Source organism: Babylonia areolata, chromosome 28 (genome assembly GCF_041734735.1).
Source record: "Babylonia areolata isolate BAREFJ2019XMU chromosome 28, ASM4173473v1, whole genome shotgun sequence".
NCBI classification, from domain to species: domain Eukaryota; kingdom Metazoa; phylum Mollusca; class Gastropoda; order Neogastropoda; family Buccinidae; genus Babylonia; species Babylonia areolata.
In genome coordinates, this window is record NC_134903.1 from 16912486 (window position 1) to 16927485 (window position 15000).

The 15000-nt window shown below is 43.2% G+C and overlaps 1 protein-coding gene across 2 annotated transcripts in view; it reads right to left on the reverse strand.

Annotated features, from left to right (window-relative positions):
• Positions 1-6286, reverse strand: part of LOC143302108 (uncharacterized) — a 36661-nt gene extending 30375 nt beyond the window's left edge. The window contains exon 1 of one of the 2 annotated variants that reach the window (XM_076616641.1): positions 6166-6286. The gene's annotated coding sequence lies outside the window, so the exon portion shown is untranslated. Of the gene's footprint in view, positions 1-5935 lie in introns of both variants that reach the window. The other variant, XM_076616639.1, reaches the window with a different exon arrangement.
• Positions 6287-15000: the final 8714 nt, after the last annotated feature.

The following is a 15000-nucleotide window of genomic DNA, read 5'->3' on the forward strand; positions in this document are numbered from 1 at the left end:
TTCCACAACCGAGGTCAAGTGCCCAGCCACACTTGGAAGGAGTGAATAAAATGGAAGTAAAGTGCCTCTCCCGAGGACACAACACCATGCCGAAACGGGGCCTCGAACCCTGATCACTGGTGAACACTGGATCACAAGTCCAACGCCTAACCGACTATGCAACGGCGCTTTAAATTCAGTGCTTGTGGTCTTGACCCACGGCACTGGAACAGTTAAACGCCTGTTTTCAACAGACATGAGAAAATCGACGACAATGTCCACTCATAACCCATCAGGTGCCGTTACCGAGAATCGAACCCAGAACCCTCATGTTGACAGTTCAATGACGGTCACAATAGCCGAGTGGTTAAAGCGTTGGACTTTCAATCTGAGGGTCCCGGGTTCGAATCTCGGTAACGGCGCCTGGTGGGTAAAGGGTGGGAATTTTTCCGATCTCCCAGGTCAACATATGTGCAGACCTGCTTAGTGCCTGAACCCCCTTCGTGTGTATACGGCAAGCAGAAGATCAAATACGCACGTTAAAGATCCTGTAATCCATGTCAGCGTTCGGTGGGTTATGGAAACAAGAACATACCCAGCATGCACACCCCCGAAAACGGAGTATGGCTGCCTACATGGCCGGGCAAAAACGGTCATACACGTACAAGCCCACTCGTGTACATACGAGTGAACGTGGGAGTTGCAGCCCACGAGCGAAGAAGAAGAAGAGACCAACGTTTATGGGGGACGTATCTGGTCTGTCTCTCGCAGTGAATGTTTCCACACTTGTTGACATCTTTCCCAAGGGCAGACCCCTCACACCACACAGCAGAGTAGGTACACTGAAGGGCTGGGTGGAGGCAGAATACAGAGGAGGCAGGAACCATCGTTGTTGGCGTTGACCTCACAACAACTATGGTCTGTTTGTTTGAGTGAATAACACAATACGAAAGCAACACACCCAAACTGTACTGGAATTGGGTTGGGTTGGGCTGGGTTGTACAGTGGTTTGCAGGGTTCGGTTGGGTCTTTTTTGTTCGTTTGCTGTTGTTGTTGGTTTTGTTGTTGTTTCTGTTGTTGCTTTTTACTCTATTATTGACTCACTTGTGTAAACAAATTGAGTCTATGTTTTAACCCGGTGTTCGGTTGTCTCTGTGTGTGTGTGTGAGAGAGAGAGAGTCTCTGTGTGTCTGTGTCTGTGTGTCCGTGGTAAACTTTAACATTGACATTTTCTCTGCAAATACTTTGTAAGTTGACACCAAATTAGGCATAAAAATAGGAAAAATTCAGTTTTTTCCAGTCATCTTGTTTAAAACAATATTGCACCTCTGGGATGGGCACAAAAAAATTTAAAAAATGAAGCCTAATTATATGCAAACTGCATTTACTGTTATATTTATAATTTTTGTATTCTCTAAACTTGGCACTTTGATCTGATATTCTGACACAACAACAAGAGCAGTCATTATTATCATTTTTTGTTCAAACAGGAACTTCTTTTGCTAAGCATGGAAGTTTTATTTATTTTGCAAACGTTTTGGTGCAGATAGTAAAGAAGGGAAAATACTCTGTAATTAATGCTAGGGGACTTAATTTGCCACAAGTGAGTCTTGAAGGCCTTGCCTCTCTTGTCTTGTCTTGTCTTGTGGTGTTATGCTCTCTCTCTGTGTCTCCGAGCTGTCTCTGTCTCTCTCTCTCGCTCTCCACATACACACAAACAAATATAAAGTATTCCAACTATACCCAAACATACTTTCTTATACTTTCTTTTAAATGCATCTTCACACACACACACACACACACACACACACACACACATATATATATATATATATATATAAACACACACACACACACACACACAAAACACAAACACACACACACACACACATACATATATATATAATTTTATATATATATATATACATACATACATACATACATACATGTATGCTCGAACATTTGTGTATGGGTGCACGTGTCTGCGCATGTGTGTTCATGTACGTATTTATTAGACCGAGACTGATGAGAAAGACGGAGGCGGAGAGAAGAAGCTGAAGATGATGATGCAGGAAGAGGGAAGCAGAAGAAAAAGAACTGAAGCCACGACGACAAGAAACCATTGAAAAACCTCTTGACGAACAGCGACCATAGTTCACGAGCAGTGTCCAAACATTGTGGATCTCTGCATTAACCCCTTGACTGTCGCTGACGACTATGCTTATCAGTGAAGGGCTGTCACCTCACTGAGGTAGGACAGAGCTGACAGGTCAGGACGTCAGTGAAGGGCTGTCACCTCACTGAGGTAGGACAGAGCTTACAGGTCAGGACGTCAGTGAAGGGTTGTCACCTCACTGAGGTAGGACAGAGCTTACAGGTCAGGATGTCAGTGAAAGGCTGTCACCTCACTGAGGTAAGACAGAGCTTACAGGTCAGGATGTCAGTGAAAGGCTGTCACCTCACTGAGGTAAAACAGAGCTTACATGGCAGGGTGTCAGTGAATGGCTGTCACCTCACTGAGGTAGGACAGAGCTTACATGGCAGGGTGTCAGTGAAGGGCTGTCACCTCACTGAGATCAGAGCTTACAGTTCAGGACGTCAGTGAAGGGCTGTCACCTCACTGAGGTAGGACAGAGCTTACAGGTCAGGACGTCAGTGAAGGGCTGTCACCTCACTGAGGTAGGACAGAGCTTACAGGTCAGGACATCAGTGAAGGGCTGTCACCTCACTGAGGTAAAACAGAGCTTACATGGCAGGGTGTCAGTGAAGGGCTGTCACCTCACTGAGATCAGACAGAGCTTACAGGTCAGGATGTCAGTGAAGGGCTGTCACTTCAATGAAGGCAGAGCTTACAGGTCAAGACGTCAGTGAAGGGCTGTCACCTCACTGAGGTAAAACAGAGCTTACAGGTCAGGGCGTCAGTGAAGGGCTGTCACCTCACTGAGGTAAAACAGAGCTTACAGGTCAGGGCGTCAGTGAAGGGCTGTCACCTCACTGAGGTAGGACAGAGCTTACATGGCAGGGTGTCAGCGAAGGGCTGTCACCTTACTGAGGTAAGACAGAGCTTACAGGTCAAGATGTCAGTGAAGGGCTGTCACCTCAATGAGATCAGACAGAGCTTACAGGTCAGGATGTCAGTGAAGGGCTGTCACTTCAATGAAGGCAGAGCTTACAGGTCAAGATGTCAGTGAAGGGCTGTCACCTCAATGAGATCAGACAGAACTTACAGGTCAGGATGTCAGTGAAGGGCTGTCACCTCACTGAGGTAAAACAGAGCTTACATGGCAGGGTGTCAGTGAAGGGCTGTCACCTCACTGATATCAGACAGAGCTTACAAGTCAGGATGTCAGTGAAGGGCTGTCACCTCACTGAGATAAGACAGAGCTTACAGGTAGGGATATGTCAATGAAGGGCTTTCACCTTACTGAGATAAGACAGAGCCTACAGGTCAGGATGTCAGTGAAGGGCTGTCACCTCACTGAGATCAGACAGAGCTTACAGGTCAGGACGTGGGTGAAAGGCTGTCATCACAGTGAAATGATAATGAATTTTCCGCAAACATCAGTGTCTGTAGCTCGCGTAATGAGCACCACTCATAACCACAGGTGCTTTCTTGCACGTGCAATTCGAATTATAACACCAAAAACCTACAGCTATCTAAATATCGCTTTTTTTTCTCTTTTTTTTCTCTCAAACGTTTATTGTTAAAACGCATTTCAAGGTGTTTTGTATATTCGTGTGCCTGAAATATTAGTATGTGTATCTAATGATGTGGTAGATCTTATCCAACCCGCATAATTCAAGCTGTTTTTCGTTTTGTTTTGTTTTTTTAATTAACAATTTGTGAAAACTGCCGTGCTTGGGGTGAGTCCTGTCAATGTCTTCAGTGTCGGCAGATTGATGGGAGGCTGTTGTTTGGCGGACGTGGTCGCGGTCTCCACTCTGGGAGGGACGCTCACTCAGTCTGGCTCCGTGACTAATCCATTATTGTCGTTAGTTAGTGGGTGGTGTGTCCCAAGTACGTTAAATCAGAACAGGCACCACTGAACACGACCGAAGTGACTCAGCAGCAGTGCAGGGTCTCCTCTGGTGTGTGGCCTCCTGGCCTCGTAACGGACGAACGCGGGTGTGGCCGTGTATGGAGGAATTTAAATGAGCGGTGTGGGAGTAATGCCACTGAAACAGTGCAGTGGATGGGGTAGGGGGAAAAAGTGAAAACATACCGGTGGTTCTTCTTTGTGGAGTCTACATTTACTGCTCTTTGTGATCATTGTTGTGATAAACCTAATTCTTCAAAAACGCTGCTGAAGAGTTTCAGGCAGATATGATTTCGACGCACTGTTTGAATCATATATTGCACTGTATCTTAATTAAATACATTTTATTATTCTCATTATTTTTCCCCCTCAAGGCCTGTCTAATCGCGTTGGGTTTCGCTGCTGGTCAGGCAACTGCTTAACAGATGTGGTGGAGCGCATATATGGATTGGTCCGAATGCGGTGACACCTCTTTGAGAAACTGAACTAAATTTGACACAGAACAGCTTCAGTGTTTTTCGTTACCATTTGTTTCGCTGCGCTGCATGATATATCGTTTTCAACCACGTTATTCAGATAATATAACCCACAATCGCTTGTTGATTACTTGCTTCTGTGTATTTTGTTCCAGGAATAAATCTTTTCTGCTTGTACATTCCCAATGATGGAGGGACCGAGGACCCGTGTCCAGCATGCACTTAGCGCACGTAAAAGAACTTATGGCAACAAAAGGTTTCTCCCTGGCAGAATTTTTATCAGAAAATCCAAGAAGACAAAAAAAGGTTGGCGTTGCACCGTGACGACGCTCTCCCCGGAGAAAGTAGAGATGATTCCACACAGACAAGTCTTTTGTGACTAAACAAAATATGTATATAATACAATATTAAAATAACTGTTGATGTGTCGTAGCCTATATTATGTGCGTTAAAACCAGTAGTTCTCTTTCTTCTTCTTCTTCTTCTTCTTCTGCTACTACTACTCCTGCTACTACGACTACGTCTTCTTCGTTTTCTTTTCTTTCTTTCTTTTTGTCTTTCATTTTTATTCTGATGTATGAATCAAACATACTTTTTCCGATGAAAAAAACTTTCGTGTTCCTACGTTTGTTGTGATAAACCTGGAACAAAAACTCTTTTTATCTATAACTGATCCATAAGCATGCTTTTTCCTTGTCTTTCTCATCTAATTTCAGTTGGGAATTGAACTACATTCAAATACTGCTGGTGGTTTTGTTTTCTTTGAATATGATACATTTGCAAGCAAGATATCAGTTGAGGTGATTCCATGACTTCTCTCTGTCTGTCTGTCTGTCTGTCTGTCTCTCTTTCGTTATTGTTTTGTTGTTTTCTCTCTCTCCTTTTTTCGTTGCCCTGAGAACGGGATATAAAGCAAATTATGTCTTTGATTGTTCCACTTCCTTCTTAAGAGAAAAGTCAACCAGTCACTTAATCTCTCTCTCTCTCTCTCTCTCTCTCTCTCTCTCTCTCTCTATCTATCTATCTGAGTGGAGGTTGGGGGGGCGGGGGGGGGGGGGGGGGGGGGAGGGGGAGCATATGTACGCGCATGCGTGCAAACATGACATTTGAATATCCAAGACCATACCTAAACTTTCAAGTCTGGATATCTACTGAGACCCAAGTCTTTGACAGACAACCAATAATCCTGGAAGAATTTGGAAAGAGTTCTTCTGTGTAACGCCCCAATGACTCTTCACAGAAAAGAGAGAAGAAGAAGAAGATCAAGAAGAAGAAGGAGGAGGAGGAGAAGAAGAGGAACTTTCAAAAATTACGTCATTGATCTTTACTGAAACAATCACGAAATACATCAATATTGATTCAGGACACGAAAAAGAAAGGATGAATGAAAAAAAAAAAAAAACGGTAAAAAGATGACAAACAAAAGAAAAAATCAATACTTACATTTTGAGACCCAAAGAAAGTGTTGAACCACACACACATGCACACACATAAAAATGTTGTGTTTTTTTTGGGGGGGCGGGGGGGTTAACTCCTCTCAAAAACAGTGGCAGAGAACTCTCTCCTCCTGTCCCCTCTCTATACTCCCTTTCTGTGTACCACCAGAACGCGAGAGAGAGAGAAAGAGATAGAATCACAGCGTCCTCAATCAAAATGATACACTTTTCACTCACGGCTGCCTGGTTTTATACTTCCTATTTTCGTTCTCTGCTCTCGCCGTCACCTCGTTCAAACGTCATCTGTCGTCTGCGCGGAGCCTGTGAACTCTCGTTCCTGGCACACAATCGCGCAGTGTTTGCAAAACCAGGATGTGACGTCACCACAGCCGGGTCGAAGTGCGCGAGTGTGTGCGTGCGTTCTGAAGAGGGGGAGAGCATGTTTGGAGTGTGACAAAATGGCGTTTTTTGTGCGGTTTTTTTTTTCTTTTTTTTTTTCTTTGTGTTTGCTGATGATGAGCAATTCGTTTGCGTGCTGAGTGACGGTTAATTTGTCATCAACTTGTTACTGGGTCATTAAATAGTGTTGTGAGACCGACCACAATTAACAATGACCATCGCAACAGCCACCACCACCACAACTACCACCACCACCACCACCACCTCTACAAATACCACCACCATCCCAACGACCACCACCAACAAAAGTATTAATGTTGATTACCATCACCAACATCACACCCACCATTATCTTCATCGCCATCGTGATTTTATTCACCACCACCACCATGATCATCATCATCATCACCACCACAACTATCATCAACATTACCATCATCGTCATAGTTATCACTACCACCACCACCAAAAGTATTAATGTCGATAACCATCACCAACATCATATCCATCATTATCATCATCGCCATTGTAATTTTATTCACCACCACCATCATCATCATCATCATCACCACTGCCACCACTATCATTATCATCATCGTTATCACCACCACCACCACCACCACCACCATCATCATCATCATCATCGTTATCACCACCACCACCGTCACAATCTCTGCCATATCATCATTTCCGCCAGCATCAGACATCAACACAACCACCATTATCTTCATTCTCATCATCACCATCTTTACCACCTTCATCATCATCATCAACACCACGAGGACGACACAATAGCAGAAACCTCTCCCGTCGACACCCCTCCCACTCCGCACCCCTCCCCCACTCCGCCCACACACACACACACACACACACACACACACACACACACCCATCCCCAACTCCACCCCACTTTTTTCTTTAATTAATTTCATTTTGTTTTAATGTTTGTTTGTTCTTTCTTCCACAGACAACTCTCAAGACCTTCATAAATCATCACCTTGCATTGAATTATCCTCTTGCTGAGTCCACGAATTAATAACCACCTCCAGCGACATAGTTCATTAACACGTTCAGAAGTCAGTATTCAGAGTTCAGCCTCTTGTGGTCTTACCAGCCCGACAGGTCCATAGCAGCTCAGGCTCTGTTCAGGACTTCTTCTTTTGTTAGCAGATGTGTTGTATCGTACGTGGATCCGCTTGCTTTAACTCTCTCCATACGAACGGCGAAAGAGACGACGTTAACAGCGTTTCTCCTCAATTACCACCATCAAAATATTACAAGCGGAAGGCTCTTATACTGAAGACGTGAATGTTGACAAAGAATACCACAATTCTGACGACGGGAGCTAAAGGTTAGGTCATTCAGACACCCACTGGACATCCGAGGGGTCTGTGCAGAGGAGAAGAGAGGACTGGCCGTACTGAGTGAATTAACGCCACCTCTAAATAAACATTGAAACCCATATGACATTCCAAATTACCGGTTACTAACTCACCCTTTTTAAAAAAGAAAAACAACCTTTTTTTTTTAACTCATACCAGTGAAAAGAAGCCATTTCATTCACCAAGAACAACAAACACACACACACACACACACACACACACACACACACACACACTCCACAAAGCCTCTATACCATAGAACTTGCCCACTACCAACTTCCTATTGCACCCAACCTTTACTCTACCTCTCCTTCTTCCTCAAAAGCTTACCCCTTCCCCCCGCCCTCCACCCACCCACCCATCCACACACACACACACACACACACACACACACACACACACACACTCCACAAAGCCTCTATACCATAGAACTTGCCCACTACCAACTTCCTATTGCACCCAACCTTTACTCTACCTCTCCTTCTTCCTCAAAAGCTTACTCCTCCCCCCCCCCCCCCCCCTCCCACACACACACTCACTTCTACACTGTCCCAAGCTACTATCCCCGAATCACAATATCCTAAAACCGCCTTCCTCAACCCCAAAGCTATTTTCCCTAAACCCAACCTCACCCACCACCCTAAGTTACTATCCCTAAACCCCTACTCTAACCTGGCCCGACCCAATCCCAGCGGCCCGGAAACTCTACGGAGGACTGGAGGACCTGCGACGTACTGCCGCCTTTGTCGAGGAGACGGGGGAATCCATCTAATAAATGACGAACGAGACAACAACAACAACAACAACCCCCGCCCGAACCACCTTTACACCACAGGTGACCGTCTTCCTTAAAGAAACGAAACGAAACGAAACGAAACGAAACGAAAGTTTATTCAATAAGGCCATGGCCCCATTTGAAGGGGTGATTACATATTTTGTAAGAATAGATTTGCATAAGAATATAATCTTACAACGTGTATGCTCAAAGCTCTGTTCTCTTTAACCAATCATGAAACTCCGTCGTTTTAATGACTTATAGATAAATATGGCAAGATTCGAAAAAAAACGTTATCATTTGTAGAAGACAGAAGTAATACTAACCGAAAATTACTTGGTCTGCTATAATATCTCAACGGAATATATATTTGTCTCAAGTAATCTAATACATAATACGAAATGGACTTCATCTTTCTTTTGCAGATCTACATAACGGACATACCATATCGGTTACAGTGCTGGGCTTGTGTCTTTTACTGTGTACGTTGATATCAGATACACCAAAACGAAACCTTGTTAAAGCACATCTGATGACTCGGTTAATATTTTTTGCTAAATATGGTTCTGTGAAATGATTCCTTTCAATCAGTCTGAACAAAGAAAATCTTTCACTATTTTGTACATGGTCGTTCCATCCCTGCCACCTACAGTCAACCATACGCTGTTTAAAGCAAACAAGAAAAACATGAACACATCCAACCCCTTGATTAAGCCATACAAATGCAAAACCATTACTACATAAACATCTTCGAATGCTGGTCACCCATGTTACCCTTCTCCTGGCATTCAAATCAAATAACACTTTATAAGCTTGAGCAGGCAATCTGCATTCATTCATTTGAACCAGTTTTAACCAATACCTAATACATTTTACATACGAATTAATATAAATCGGATACCTACCAAGCTCACCGTAAACTAAGTCTTCCTTAATGACATACCCGATGAAGCCCTGTCCTCTTCCTGCAGAATCCTTACTCTCTTCACCCTCAAGTACCTTGGCCTTGGAACAACGTTTCCCATTCAGATCTTCTGTACTTTGTACCAACATGGTCACAGCTTACATATTTCTCTCTCACACCTGTCATCCTTTCTCCAATTTCTCTCAGAAATTTAACTTATTATTCGTTGATCCTGGCAGAGGCTTAACAAAACCTTCGTTGTTGTTAACTTTGGTGGGCGTGATTTTCTCAGAAATTGCCCTGACAGCTACATTCTGACATTGTTCTGTTTCAATCAAGTGGGGTTTAACGACCTATTGGCTACTACTCCCCTTAGGGTCACGTTTCTTCGCTGGGGGTCCTACTGTTGTTTCCTGAAGCTGTTTAACAGCTCGAGGAGTTGGCGTCGCTTGCCGCGACAGTTGTTCTGTTGGTTGAAGAGGGCCTGTTCTGTCGATGCATGTCTATTGCCGCAGCAGAGAAGGAAGGGTCGTTGCCCAGGAAAGGCTGCGCCATCCGCCATCCGCTGTCGCTCCAGCGTCCTCTTCATCCCAAACCTTCTTCAAGGCTACCGCGGGACAGCCAGTCGTCGTGCTTTACCGGCGGCCCGCACCACCCACCGAGTCAGACTGGCCACCAGCGCCTTATTTCTAGTTTTTGACATCACTCTTTTTGTTTACAGGATATGTGTAACAGTTGAATGTATGTGATGTTTCAATGTCCCTTAGGGGGCACACGAAATGAGGTCCTTGCCTTGCCTTGCCTTTCCTTGCCTTGCCTTGCCTTGCCTTTTCTTGCCTTGCCTTGCCTTGTCTTGTCTTGCCTTGCCTTGCCTTGCCTTGCCTTGCCTTGCCTTGTCTTGCCTTTCCTTTCCTTGCCTTGCCTTGCCTTTCCTTGCCTTGCCTTTCCCTGCCTTTCCTTGCCTTTCCTTGCCTTGTCTTTCCCTGCCTTTCCTTGCCTTTCCTTGCCTTGTCTTTCCCTGCCTTTCCTTGCCTTTCCTTGCCTTGTCTTTCCCTGCCTTGCCTTGCCTTTCCTTGCCTTTCCTTGCCTTGCCTTGCCTTGCCTTGCCTTGCCTTGTCTTGTCTTGCCTTGTCTTGCCTTGTCTTTCCCTGCCTTGCCTTGTCTTGCCTTGTCTTGTCTTTCCTTGCCTTGCCTTGTCTTACCTTGTCTTGCCTTGTCTTGTCTTGCCTTGTCTTGTCTTGCCTTGTCTTGCCTTGCCTTGTCTTGTCTTTCCTTGTCTTGCCTTTCCTTGTCTTGCCTTTTCTTGTCTTGCCTTATCTTGCCTTGTCTTGCCTTGCCTTGTTTTGTCTTGCCTTGTCTTGTCTTTCCTTGCCTTACCTTGCCTTGCCTTGTCTTGTCTTTCCTTGCCTTACCTTGCCTTGTCTTGCCTTGTTTTGTCTTGCCTTGTCTTGTCTTTCCTTGCCTTACCTTGCCTTGCCTTGTCTTGTCTTGTCTTTCATTGCCTTGCCTTGTCTTACCTTGTCTTGTCTTGCCTTGTCTTGCCTTTCCTTGTCTTGCCTTGTCTTGTCTTGCCTTGTCGTACCGTGCCGAGGGTAACTGCAGTTCCGAGCCACCACCGACGCTCCCGCAAGGATGTTTGAGTCTTCAATACAGACTAAACCAGTCTATATCCCCCCCTACCCCATCCCCAACCCCTCCCTCCTCGCTCCCATTCTATCATTTCTTATTCATTTGATTTCTTCTTATATTTTTCATCTTTGCGGAAGGGTTGTTAAGTTGTTACCTTCACTAGTTTTCGTGCACTATTGTACTATAGATATGATATAAGAGTACGTAATGTTTCTATCATTTTGTTGTCTCTGAGGGCTCTACGGGTCGTCCATTCTGAAGTGCTATCTGTCGTCCTTTCTTTTCTTCTTCTTCTTCTTTCTTTTCTTTTCTTTTTTTAATAATAATTTCCACGCCGTCTCTCTCCCTCAACAGTATCTTGGACAATTGTTTTAACAAGCCCATTGGACTGAGATAAATCGAGACAGTTTAGAAATAATTTTTGGATAGATGAAGTGTTAGATAATAATAATAATAATGGATACTTACATAGCAAACTATCCAGAAATCTGCTCTAGGTGCTTTACAAAACATTTTTGTTTACATAACACATTACATCAATGTTACGTACACACACCAAAATGTGACTAACAAACTACACACACACACACACACACACACACACACACACACACACACACACACACTGACTGACAGCTGCCACTAGGCGCTCATCATTCGCTTCCTGTGTCATTCAATCAGGTTTTTAGTCATGCACGCACGCACACACACACACACACACACACACACACACACACACACACACACACACGCACGCGCACACACACATACACACACACAGCACTCACACAGAGACTCACACACACACACACACACACACACACACACTCACACACAGATTCACACACCCACACTCACACACCCACACTCACCCCCGCCCCCCCCCCCCCACCTCCCAAACACACACACAATATCATACACACACACACACATACGCACACACACACACAGCACTCACACAGAGACTCACACACACACACACACACACACACACACACACACACACAGATTCACACACCCACACTCACACACCCACACTCACACATCCACACTCCCCCCCACACACACACACACAGAATCATACACACACACACACACACACACACACACACACACACACACACGCTATTTATCTGCAGGAACCACGCCCCCGCCCAGCCCGCAAGCCAAGCCTCCTAACGCCCTTTCTGACAGCTCACGGAGCCCCAGCACAGTGAGAGTTTCATACTTGACCCTCTCTGCTGAAATGAACCTTGGGTGGGCTCTCAAGGCCTGACCAACGCGTTGGGTTTATGCGTTGTTCGGGCAGCTACGTGTTTTTTTGTTTGTTTTTTTAAATTATTTGTATTATTATTTGTATTTCTTTTTATCACAACAGATTTCTCTGTGTGAAATTCGGGCTGCTCTCCCCAGGGAGAGCACGTCGCTACACAACAGCGCCACCCATTTTTTTATATTTTTCCTGCCTGCAGCTTTATTTATTTTTATTAGTGGATTTTCTATAGAATTTTGCCAGGAACAACCCTTTTGTTGCTGTGGGTTCTTTTATATGCACTAAGTGCATGCTGCACACGGGACCTCGGTTTATCGTCTCATCCAAATGACTAGCGTCCAGATCACCACTCAAGGTCTAGCGGATAGGAAGAAAATATCGGCGGCTGAGCCGTTATTCGAACCAGCATGCTCAGATTCTCTCGCTTCCTAGGGACGCATTACCTCTAGGCCAATACTCCACTATAACTATTTATAACTAATAAAAAAAAAATAATAATAATAATTTTAAAAATTCAAACTTCAAAAAAATGTATATACTTTTTTAAAACTTTTATTGACTCACTTGTGTAAACAAAGTGAGTCTATGTTTTAACCTGGTGTTCGGTTGTCTGTGTGTGTGTGTGTGTGTGTGTGTGTGTGTCTGTGTGTCTGTGTGTCCATGGTAAACTTTAACATTGACATTTTCTCTGCAAATACTTTGTCAGTTGACACCAAATTAGGCATAAAATAGGAAAAATTCAGTTCTTTCCAGTCATCTTGTTTAAAACAATATTGCACCTCTGGGATGGGCACACACACACACACAAAAAAAAAATGAAGCCTAATTATGTGCAAACTGCATTTACTGTTATATTTATTTTTTTTTATTCTCTAAACTTGGCACTTTGATCTGATATTTGACACAACAACAAGAGCAGTCATTATTATCATTTTTTGTTCAAACAGGAACTTCTTTTGCTAAGAATGGAAGTTTTATTTATTTTTTGCAAACGTTTTGGTGCAGATAGTAAAAAAAAAAGAAGGGAAATTACTCTGTAATTAATGCTAGAGGACTTAATTTGCTTTAAACTGATCTTTCTCATCTTAAACATTACATTTTGAAACTATACTCAATACATAAAAAGTTTGTGTTTTACTCTCAGTGTACAGGGCTTTCACTATGTTCATTCGCCCAAGTGTTTTTTTTCGGAAAATACTAAAATCAATACGACGAGTGGACTTTACAGATCTGTTGGCTGAGCCCTGAAGGTCATGGGCAAAAATCAATTGCGTACACATATTTATACACATTCAAAGCACATGCTCATATTCTTCGCGAACGGAACGACGCCATTTTGTTTCAAGTTGTTGACCTGCCCGTTCAATCCTATATTCAATGGACAATACACGATAACATGTGATGGAAAATTGGAGAAGGAGACTGTTAAATATTTATTCAGAGAAAGATGTGTGAACGCCTCATCACTTACTGGATTATGCCCCAAACTGCCATAAAAATATCCACAGAATCAGTCGGAATTCACAGTTAAAAATTGTAAACCATGCGAGTTAATACCCTTGAACTGATCACGATGAAACGCAAAAATTTCCAGTCTTGACTTTTCTCAAAATGAAGTCCTTTTCACTTCTTACGACGTTTAGAAGTACTTGTACTTGGCTCTACATGTTATTAGTTTAACAAAATACTCAATTTTCATATCAACTTTAAAACTATAAAACTAGAATGAACATAAAAGAGAAATTGAATCGACCGTGTGGTACTACATTCCCGGCGGGTGTAACTAAACTTGTACATCTATCTAGATCTAGTGAAAACAGCTAAATGTTGCAGTGTGATTGCGGCGATAGCCATTAAAAAGAAATTTTTTTTATTGCCCTCAAAGATTTTTTGAATGCCCAAGATATACCAGAATAATATGATTTAAACAGCGTTCTCACTGCGAATACCGCAATTGATTTAACGCCCTTTAAAAAAGTATGTTCAAATGTTAAATTTTAGAACGTCAGTTAAGGAGCCACGATAGTGTAATGGATAAGGTAGTTTCTTCTCACACGAACACGCGTGGTTCGAATCTGGTTAGGACTTTTTTTTTTCTTCTTTCTTTTTTAACGCGAAGCTTTATAATAACAAATACAGAACACATTTTAACGATTAGATTTTTTTTTTTTAAGTGTATCACAAGTGAGTCTTGAAGGCCTTGCCTCTCTTGTTTTTACTTTTTTAAACTTTCTAAAACTGTTTTCTTACGTTCTTTTTTACTTTTTTTTTAAATACTTCATATATATATATATATATATATATATATATATATATATATATATATATATATATATACTTTTGGGGGGTATGCGTGGGGGGGGGGAGGCGGATGGTTGTGTACAGCAGATGTGATGTGGCCATTTTATCGTGGATCAGTCCGCATGCTTTGATACGTTCCTGAAATTGACAGCGTTGAAATAAAAGCGCATGGCTGACGTGATTGCAAGGCTTACGATCGTCTGGTATAACCTGAAAAATTACACAATTACACAGCTTTTTTTCTTCTCTCAGTGTGTGTGTGTGTGTGTGTGTGTGTGTGTGTGTGTGTGTGTGTGTGTGTGTGTGTGTGTGTCTGTGTCTGTGTGTGTCTGTGTCTGTGTGTCTGTGTGTGTATGTGTGTGTCTGTGTGAGTGTGATCTTCAGTTTAACGTCTGTTCACTAGAAGTGT